General features: G+C 36.5%; 2 non-coding genes across 2 annotated transcripts; both read left to right on the forward strand.

Moving 5' to 3' along the window:
- Window positions 1-1,414: 1,414 nt before the first annotated feature.
- trnam-cau (transfer RNA methionine (anticodon CAU)) lies at window positions 1,415-1,486 on the forward strand. Its single transcript has one exon. It is a non-coding gene; the product is annotated as a tRNA-Met (tRNA).
- A 130-nt stretch (window positions 1,487-1,616) lies between these two features.
- Window positions 1,617-1,688, forward strand: trnam-cau (transfer RNA methionine (anticodon CAU)). Its single transcript has one exon. It is a non-coding gene; the product is annotated as a tRNA-Met (tRNA).
- The last annotated feature ends 7,857 nt before the right edge of the window (window positions 1,689-9,545 follow it).

A 9,545-nucleotide genomic window follows, 5' to 3' on the forward strand; every position in this document is an offset into this window, starting at 1 on the left:
TTCCACCCAATGTGCCCTGGGATAGGCTCCATCAGATCCCCATGACCCTAATTTGGAATAAATTGGGTTTGGCTTGACTCGATCTCAGCTAGTCCTAGTCTTGAGTTTGAAGATGGTGGTCTTATCTGCAGCTCTGCTTGTATATGTTCATTAATAAGAAATAAAAGGCTTTGGGTTATGCTGTTACAGGAAAATAAACAATGAGTGGCTATTGTGGGGCAGGTCAGTGCAAAAGTTAGCATTATCACAATTAAAGTTGGTTATTTTGCAGTAACAACGCATCCTGAAATGTTTCAATCCTTTTATATCACAATAATCTGCCAATGATTACATTTCTTTATCTTTATCCTTTTTCTTGTTAGTTGAATTTGAGGGTCTGTCAATAACCTCTGCACTGCATATTGTGTATCTTACAAATAAAAAGCATAATAAAGCACTACAAAGGCATGTGGGGCCAATCTCTGCACAGATGTTTGCACAAAGTATTTATACTGAACCTACATCCTCCTAAGCCAGGGACTGTGGCTTCACATTCCCTCTGGTGTGTAGGTTGAGCAGACTGGTGGTGCTGGACCCATGACCCAGAGGTCAATGGATTGAAACCATCCTCTGCTAAGTGCAGCCTTTGTTTATACCAGAAATGCCCTTCAGCCAGAGCATGAACAAATGACCTGTCCTGTTGCACGAATATATAATTAGATTTTACACATTATATGCTGTAAATTCTACATGCACATACTTTTCTAAGCACATACACTGACCAGGCATAACACCACCTGCCTAATAATTGAGTTTGTCCCCCTTTTCCTGGCAAAACAGCCCTGTCCCATCATGCACTGTGTATTCTGACTCCTTTCTATCAAAACTTCTTCAGCAATTTGAGCAACAGTAGCTCATCTGTTGGATCGGATCACATGGGCCAGCCTTCACTGCCCACATGCATCAATGAGCCTTGGCCGCCCATGACCCTGTCGGCGGTTCACCACTGTTCCTTCTTTTGATAGATACTGACCACTGCAGACCAGGAACACCCCACAAGAGCTGCAGTTTTGGAGATGCTCTGATCCAGTGGTCTAGCCATCACAATTTGGCCCTTCGTCAAACTCGCTCAAATCCTTACGCTTGTCCATTTTTCCTGCTTCTAACACATCAACTTTGAGGACAAAATGTTCACTTGCTGCCTAATATATCCCACCCACTAACAGGTGCCATGATGAGATCATCAGTCTTATTCACTTCACCTCTCAGTGCTCATAATGTTATGCCTGATCGGTGAACTATTCACATACTGCACCATTTCTTCTTTTTGCACTTCTGGTAGCTTAATGGTATTTCGTTGCTATGTACCTGTATAGCTAGCTGTTATGTGCATGACACTTCCGAAGGCTTTTGAAGTCAGCTGGGGTGTATCATTAGCAGAGTGGCGCAGCGGGAGCGTGCTGGGCCCATAACCCAGAGGTCGATGGATCGAAACCATCCTCTGCTAAGCACAGGCAGTACTATGGCAGAAATTTTAATTTGATTTAATGGATAGATAAATTTGAATAATTCTTTACTGTGAGGGAAACTACCCTCCATGTAAACATGTTTCTATATGGCAGGCAGGGTGTCTGATTAGCAGAGTGGCGCAGCGGGAGCGTGCTGGGCCCATAACCCAGAGGTCGATGGATCGAAACCATCCTCTGCTATGTTGGCACAGGTTTCTCTTTTAATTTGATTTAATGGATAGATAAGATGGCTACATAAAGGCTTATGAATTTAGATCATGTACTCATTTGTGCAGAGTAGCACAGCGGAAGCACGCTGGTCCCATAACCCAGAGATCGACAGACTGAAACCCTACTCTGTTACATCCTGGTGGTTCTGTGTCTCTAACACAAAGAAGGACACTAATCCAATGATTCAGAGTACAGATTTATTTGAGTCATGCTTCAGAGTGAAGTCCAAAATCTTTTGCTCCTTTGCTGGGTTTATGAACCAGAAGTTAAGACCTTTCTCCATCATAGATCTAACCAAAATAAATGGCCAGGATGCCTTTGTTTCCAGTGAAGATGAGAATTATTACTATCATTGCTAGTTATTGTTGGTCAAGGGTTTGGTTCCAGTGGAGAAACCACAAAAAACAAAATGTTGGAGAAAACAAAATCCTTAAGAAATCCTATGTCTTTGCCAGTGTCTATAACTGGTGACACTAAAGACTCCTCCTATAACATAAAAATGTTTCTCCTTGAAGAAAACTTTTCCATATAGAAATCTGTTTAAATGGAGTGTACACCATACCAGTCCCTGTGTTAGCTGTTATTATAGAAATATAATGTGTCAGAACAAAAGTATTTTATTAAGTATGTGCATTAGTAGAATTTTCTGACCAATCAGATTTGAGAATTCAGCAGTACTGTGTTAAAAAATACTGACTGTAATCGTTTTGTAGTTAATGTGTAAAAACTGTAAGTGCCAGTATGTGGTCAGTACAAGCTCATGATTGCTCACTAGATTTAAGAAACAATTTTCATTTTTTTATGCATGGATCATTAATAATTACCATTTTTAAGCCTGCCATTTTGGTTCTGTCAATTAAGCCTTTCGTTCTGTGGTGCATGATGGGATAGGTTAATGTAAAAGATTCCACTGTGCCAAATTTCTTTGGCTTGGAAAGTTTGTTCCATCATTTCATGTTTTTAGTTATACGCCGTTTGTTCATGTTTTCCAGAAGGTCTTGAAAAAGCCACACTTCCCCATTGCACGGCTGTGTGTGGGAATCCATATGTATAACACTTACATACACATCCTCCTGTTTGTTGAAGTAACCAGACGAATGCAAACAAAGGAAATGTTACGACTTATTTGTCGTTTCACAAAGTCGATGTTCCGTCTTCGCTTGGAGTTTCGACAAAAAACACTGTTCGGGTCCAACAGCAACCCAAATAAGAACAATAAAGTTAATCTTGTGGAAAAACTCTTAAAACAAAAGGGACATCTCAGCCTTCGAGAAAACAATTTTGCCCTGTTGCAGAAAGCTTAAGCAGATGTTTGTACAACAGTTCAAGAATTAATGAGACACGTACTAAACGAATGCTGTTTGCTTGGAAAATCTGTCCGTTTAAAGGATATTAATACTTCAGTGTGACAAGGTTGTGTTCGGTTTAAGAGAATAGCCACAAATATTTATGACCTTTTCATCATGTTGCACAACGACCAAACCATTGTGTTGACAACGTGGCCAATGATCTGCCTTTTTTTTTTGGTGTATTATTGTATTAAAGCTTTAGTCAAGAGCAGCAAAAAATGGTGCCATGGTGCTGTCTGACTTTCCTAACCAAGACTCTATTAAATGGACATTGTCTCTGTTGTAGTAGGCCTTACAATTGTACGTTTTTCTTATTTTCTACAATTTTTGGTGCTTTTATTTGTAGACAAACTAAAAGGTAGACGTGCCAAAAGATGCGTCAGTGTCACATTGTTTACTCTAACATAATTACAGTCCGAAAACAAGCCATGAAGAGTGCAGATCATTTTGCTTCAGAGAAAGAAACTTCTTAAATCGTTGTTTATATGTGTGTGTGTGTTCACATACATGTGTCAGTGTGCGTGATATTATACACACCCTGTTGTGATGCAGTCTGAGGTATTTTTGGCTTCCACCCCCGCTTTCCTCCATGACTGGACCACCATGCTTCCTGTTTCTCAGACCTGTCTTCACTGTCCACTGAGTCACTGTGCTGAACAAACTTCATGTTCCTCATCAGAGGGTTAAGGGCTTAAGAGTAACTGTAAGGCTTACAATAGATGTCTACTTTGTCTACAAAACAAATCAGCTAATTTAGAATTGAATTATAATTGTTACTGGTAGATAAAGAAAAGTTTGTTGAACACTGTGTGAAAAACCTCGTATGAATTTTACACTACATTACAGTGAAAAACAAAACAAAACAAAAGATACCTATTTCTACCCATGATTCTTTTTTAGTTTAAGCTTCTTTTTAGTAGTATTTCTCCAATCAATCAAATTGAAATAAGAAATAAGATCAAATGAAATGATAGAATGAAATTGAATAGAAAACATGCGGTGTAATGCAACAGAATGCAATACAATGTGAGAAAACGGAAAAGAATTCAACAAAATAAAAATGTGATAGAATACAATAGAATGCATGGAGCGTAGGAATGCAGTAAAATAGTATACGATGCATTAGAAATAAAACTAAACAATTCGATGCATTTAAATTCAAAGAAAGAGAATAGGATGCAATAGAATAGAGAACAATGCAATTAAATACAATGTGACACAATGGAATAGAACAGATGAAGAAAGAATGCAACGTATTTAATATTACACAACAGAATAGAACAGAATGGAATACGGTGTGATAGAAAATGCTAGAATAGAATAGGATAGAATAGAATAGAACAGAACATGAAACAAAGTAAATAGCATAGAGTGTAAAATAATATCACAACAAAAGGATAGAATATTCTAATGTGATATAAAAGACTAGAATGTAAAGAATGTGATAAAAAAAGACTGGAAAAGAAGAATAGAATAGAATAGAATGCAATATAACGTGAATAGAAAATTGAATGCAAAGGAAGCTATTAGAATAGAATGCAATGCAAAGGAAGGTAGTAGATAGAATAGAACGTAAAATCATATTAAAACAATAGAATAGAATACAATAGAATGCAATACAAAGTAAAATAGAATAGAATGTAAAATAATATCATAGATAACAACAATAACAATAGAATCAAATAGAATATTCTAATGTGATATAAAAGACTAGAATGTAAAGAATGTGATAGAAAAGACTAGAATAGAATAGAATAGAATAGAATAGAATAGAATAGAATAGAATGCAATACAACGTGAACAGAAAATTGAATGCAAAGGAAGCTATTAGAATAGAATAGAATGCAATGCAAAGGAAGTTAGTAGATAGAATAGAATGTAAAATAATATTAAAACAATAGAATAGAATACAATAGAATGCAATACAAAGTAAAATAGAATAGAATGTAAAATAATATCATAGATAACAACAATAACAATAGAATCAAATTGAATATTCTAATGCGATATAAAAGACTAGAATGTAAAGTATGTGATCGAATAGACTAGAATAGACTAGAATGGAATAGAATAGAATAGATTGCAAAATAATATTAGAACAATAGAATCGAATGCAATACAAAGTGAATGAAAAATAGAATAGAATGCAAAGGAAGGTATTAAAATAGGATAGAATAGAATAGAATGCAAAATAATATAATATTACCCAAAAGAACTGAACAGAATAGAATAGTATAGAATAGAACAGAATGCAAAATACTATTAAAACAATAGAATAGATTGAATAGAGTAGAATAGAATAGAATTACTAACACTGTATGAGTACAGCATATACAGTATGATTCATATATATGATGATATATATGATATGAAGTTTCTCTTAGTATCCAATGCTTAGATGCAAAAATACAACATCAGAGTATTTTTCAGAGTAACACTGTGAGATATTTCTATGATAGATTTTGTGTATAAAACATAAAATGGTGCATAGAAGGACTGAATTCTGAGGCAGGAAGGCACTGAGTCACGTGCAAATCAGAGGTTTGCACAGAATACTGAGGTACCTTCGTCTGGTTTATCTGGTATATTTTTATCGTATGTATCCCATAATCCTGTGCTTCACCCTTTCTGTTCAAATAAAAATGGAACAGTTTTTATTAATAAGGCATCTATCAAAGAAATGATAGATATATTCATAGGGTATTCATTCTACTATTCAAGAAGCGTACTTTAAATGTTAGTGGATGTCAGGATGTGATTTCTTCAAAAGCCGCATCAAACCGAGGCAGAAAGACTTTAAGGTAGCTGTTTTCTCTTTTGGACAAACCTACAGAAAAAAACACATTTAAAGTGTTTCTGTTGTTGTCATGGTGTACCCTCAGTCAGCACTGGTTCCTGTTTCCAGGCCAGCAAAAAATTGGTCATGGAACCGTATTTGATTCAGTGTTTTTAGATTTACTTGTAAAAAGGACAGGTTTTTTTCCCCATTAACAAGGTGCCAGTGGTTTATCTTAAACCATGCTTTTACACTATAAAGAATGTGGTGTAGTGACTGTAATGGTTCACTGGCTAAAAATAAAGTTATTGGCTTAAAATAATTTACATATATGTTTTAATAGTTCCAAACTTGCCAGCGAAATGTCACAAACTAGCATTACTTTGCTGTTAAATTAACGTTGCCATTGTTAGCTTGAAGTATAGCTAGCTTGGATTACAGTAAGAAGTCATTAGATTAGCTAAAAACAAATGCCTAAAAAGCTAGCTCACCTGGTAGCTACCTCCTAGCATGCTATATAATTAAGTTAATATGAACTAAATAACTCGAAGAGCTTAACAAAGAAATTTCAAAGGGATACATAGGAACAAAACAGTTCAATCCTAGCACTGAAGTACTGGTCAGAACCTTGAGGGTATTTACTGGGTATGAAATTATTTTGTAAAGATTATTCTCTGAATCGGGGTGAAAACAAGTGAATATGAGCTACAGTACTACTGCTAATGCTAACTTAACATTACTTTAGCTACTACACCAACAGAGTAAGAGCTAAAATGAATACAATATTCTAGCTGCTTTGCATTGAAATAATGCTATATATTTTGTACTGTGTATAGACACTGATGGATTTGCCTTGGATGCTTCTCAAAGCCGGAGGCAAAACTTGTAAAAACCCTTCACGGTTATTATTTTTATGCCGTTCATTAGTAAACTCCCACGTCTGATTATGTCATGGTTTGGCTCACAAACTGGTGGAAATAGCGGCCTTTAAACAGACTTTAAAAATCTTCTTGAATTCTACTTAGGCTAATGGACTGATGATTGTGCTGCTGTATTGATCTTCTAGGCAAATGTGTTAACCTATTGGGTACAGTACTGTACTGTTCAAAAGGAAATCTGTAAAGCAGGATTGTAGGGCATAGGCCATAGCTCAACCTAAAGCACAGATCAGTAGAGGAAGTAGGATTTTGTGTTCAGCCATAGCGTCATCATTTTAAAAAAAAAACACTGTAGAGGAAACTATGAGCCAGTATCACATGATGTATACCATCAGACATTCTATATTTCATCAAAGATTACTGGTATAGGATGTTGTGCAGTTTTGTACCTATATGTGTTTGCGGGTATTTAGTGGAAGTCATCGAGGCAGTCTATAAATACATTCAAAGCATTTCAGTGGCACAGCAGACAGTGTTGCAAACTTAGCAACAAATCTAACAACTTTTTGAGCAGGCTTGTACTCGAGTTTGAGAGAACAGGTTTGCTCGACTCACCACCAGCCCCCATTAACCAATCACTGATCAAACTGCTCCCATTGCGGAATCACTAATCGCCATCATTGCCAATGACCAATCACTAATCACCATTATTTCCATAGCCCAATCAATCACTGATTACCATAGTTCCCAGTGATCAATCACTAAACACCATTCCCAATGAATTATTATTGATTACCATAATTCCTCATGGCTAATCACTGATTACCACCATTCCCAATAACCAATCAATGACCACCATCGTTCTTAATGGCCAGTCACTAATCACCTTTATTCTCAATAAGCAATCACTGATCACCACTGTTCTCAATGCCCAATCAATCATTTACATTTACCTTTACAATTACATTTCTGGGATTTGGCAGACGCCCTTATCCAGAATGACTTACAAAAGTGTTTTGAATACATTAACACTGGTTCAATAGGTCACAGAGGTAAGTGTTTCAGGAAGAGATAGGTTTTCATCCGTCATTTGAAGATGGACAGTGACTCAGGTATTCGGACATCCAGGGGAAGTTCGTTCCACCACCTCGGTGCCAGAACAGAAAAGAGTCTTGACGTATACCTACCACTTACCCTGAGAGATGGTGGGACCAGTCGAGCAGTGCTAGTGGATTAATTACTGAATACCAATCACCATCTTTCCCAATGAATTACCCCTGATTGCCATCATTCCCAACAACCAATCACTGGCCACCATTGTTCTCGATGTCCAGTGACAAATCGCCATCATTCCCAATGACCATTACTGTTAGCCATTATACCTTTGACCAAGCACTGAAAACCATCATTGGTTCTCCATTCACCTAATTTATTATTTGATATGCAAATTATCATGATGGATCACTCAGCATGCAAATTAGCTTATGACATCATCTGTAATTTTTCACATGCATTAGCAACTTTTCTCTGATACACCTCCAGCAGTTTCCTAAAAGGAAAGGTTTTAGAATGCATAGAACTGGATAACATTTTGGACATCTTTCTTAACTCATGTGTACACTTCAAGCCAAAGGTCATGCAGTAAGATTCATGAAAGTGATCGACGTCTCAATCAGCTGTTAAATTAGACGTTCATAAGGAATCTACAAGCGTGAAGACTTCATATCCTAATACATATCACTAGTCCATCATTGCAAATCAGTGGAAAGTCCTCTTTGGCTAAAGTCCATGGCAAAAATGTTAATTTAATTGACTCCATTGTAAAAGTTTTACAAAGTTTTAAAAATTACTGCCTGCATCCATAATGTGCTTTATGTGCATATTTGTGTGTGAATGTGGATAACATGGAACATGAAATTTAACAGTTTCCCCCAGCAGAAAGCAAAGATGTTTTTGGATTTGGGATTAGTGGGTGTGATATGGAGGGGCTACAAAATATTAAGCTTTAACAAGCTCGGTATTAAAAGATGCTGTTAAATTCCCTCCGACATTTTTCTGTTGAGGAAAGACTGTAAATTGAGGCTTGGAGTTTAAAGGTAGTGTTAAAACCCTGGTTTTGATTTATATGTGTGTGTAAAAAAAAATATGCACTTATTTATGTAATGCAGTGGATTTTTTTTCCCCCTTGAGCTTTTGTATTGTATTTTATTTTTGGGTTTAAACTCATATAAAATGCATATTAGTCTATACATAAGGTAAAGTGAGATATCACCATCAAGCTGCAGCAAAATCATGGTTTAGTGCTGTCTTACATAACATCACAAGTTGTTATGAGCTGGCAAAAATGATATTAAATGATTGGATTAAAAAGCTGGAGACTTTAGCCAACATCTTATCACATATAAACATATCTGTGTTTGGGTATCGACTCACTCTTGCACATTCCTTCTCTTCTATGACTGATTATTATAGGACAAAAAATGCGGGAAATTTTCCAGCTTCGAGCTTCAGTGATGCCGCACCTGAGCTCCGTGCCAGGTTTTCCCCAGACAACTCGAAGCTACACATTCTCAACATATTCAACTAAATACACCTTTCTTGTGAATTGTCCATTAACTACAATATTGCTATAGGTAGAACCTGAGGAATTTGAGCATAATGTAACGCTTACGATGTCTCATAAAACTTTGCCAAAGGCGACACGGTGTGTGTGAACCAGTAAACACCTGAAGCTGTCTGTCTCGGCTATGTCTGATCCACCATCTTTTATAAGTTATCACAATGCTGACTTGACTATCGAATCAGATTAAAAGGATTTCTTAAG

This window comes from Hemibagrus wyckioides, linkage group LG16, assembly GCF_019097595.1.
Source record: "Hemibagrus wyckioides isolate EC202008001 linkage group LG16, SWU_Hwy_1.0, whole genome shotgun sequence".
Taxonomy (NCBI): domain Eukaryota; kingdom Metazoa; phylum Chordata; class Actinopteri; order Siluriformes; family Bagridae; genus Hemibagrus; species Hemibagrus wyckioides.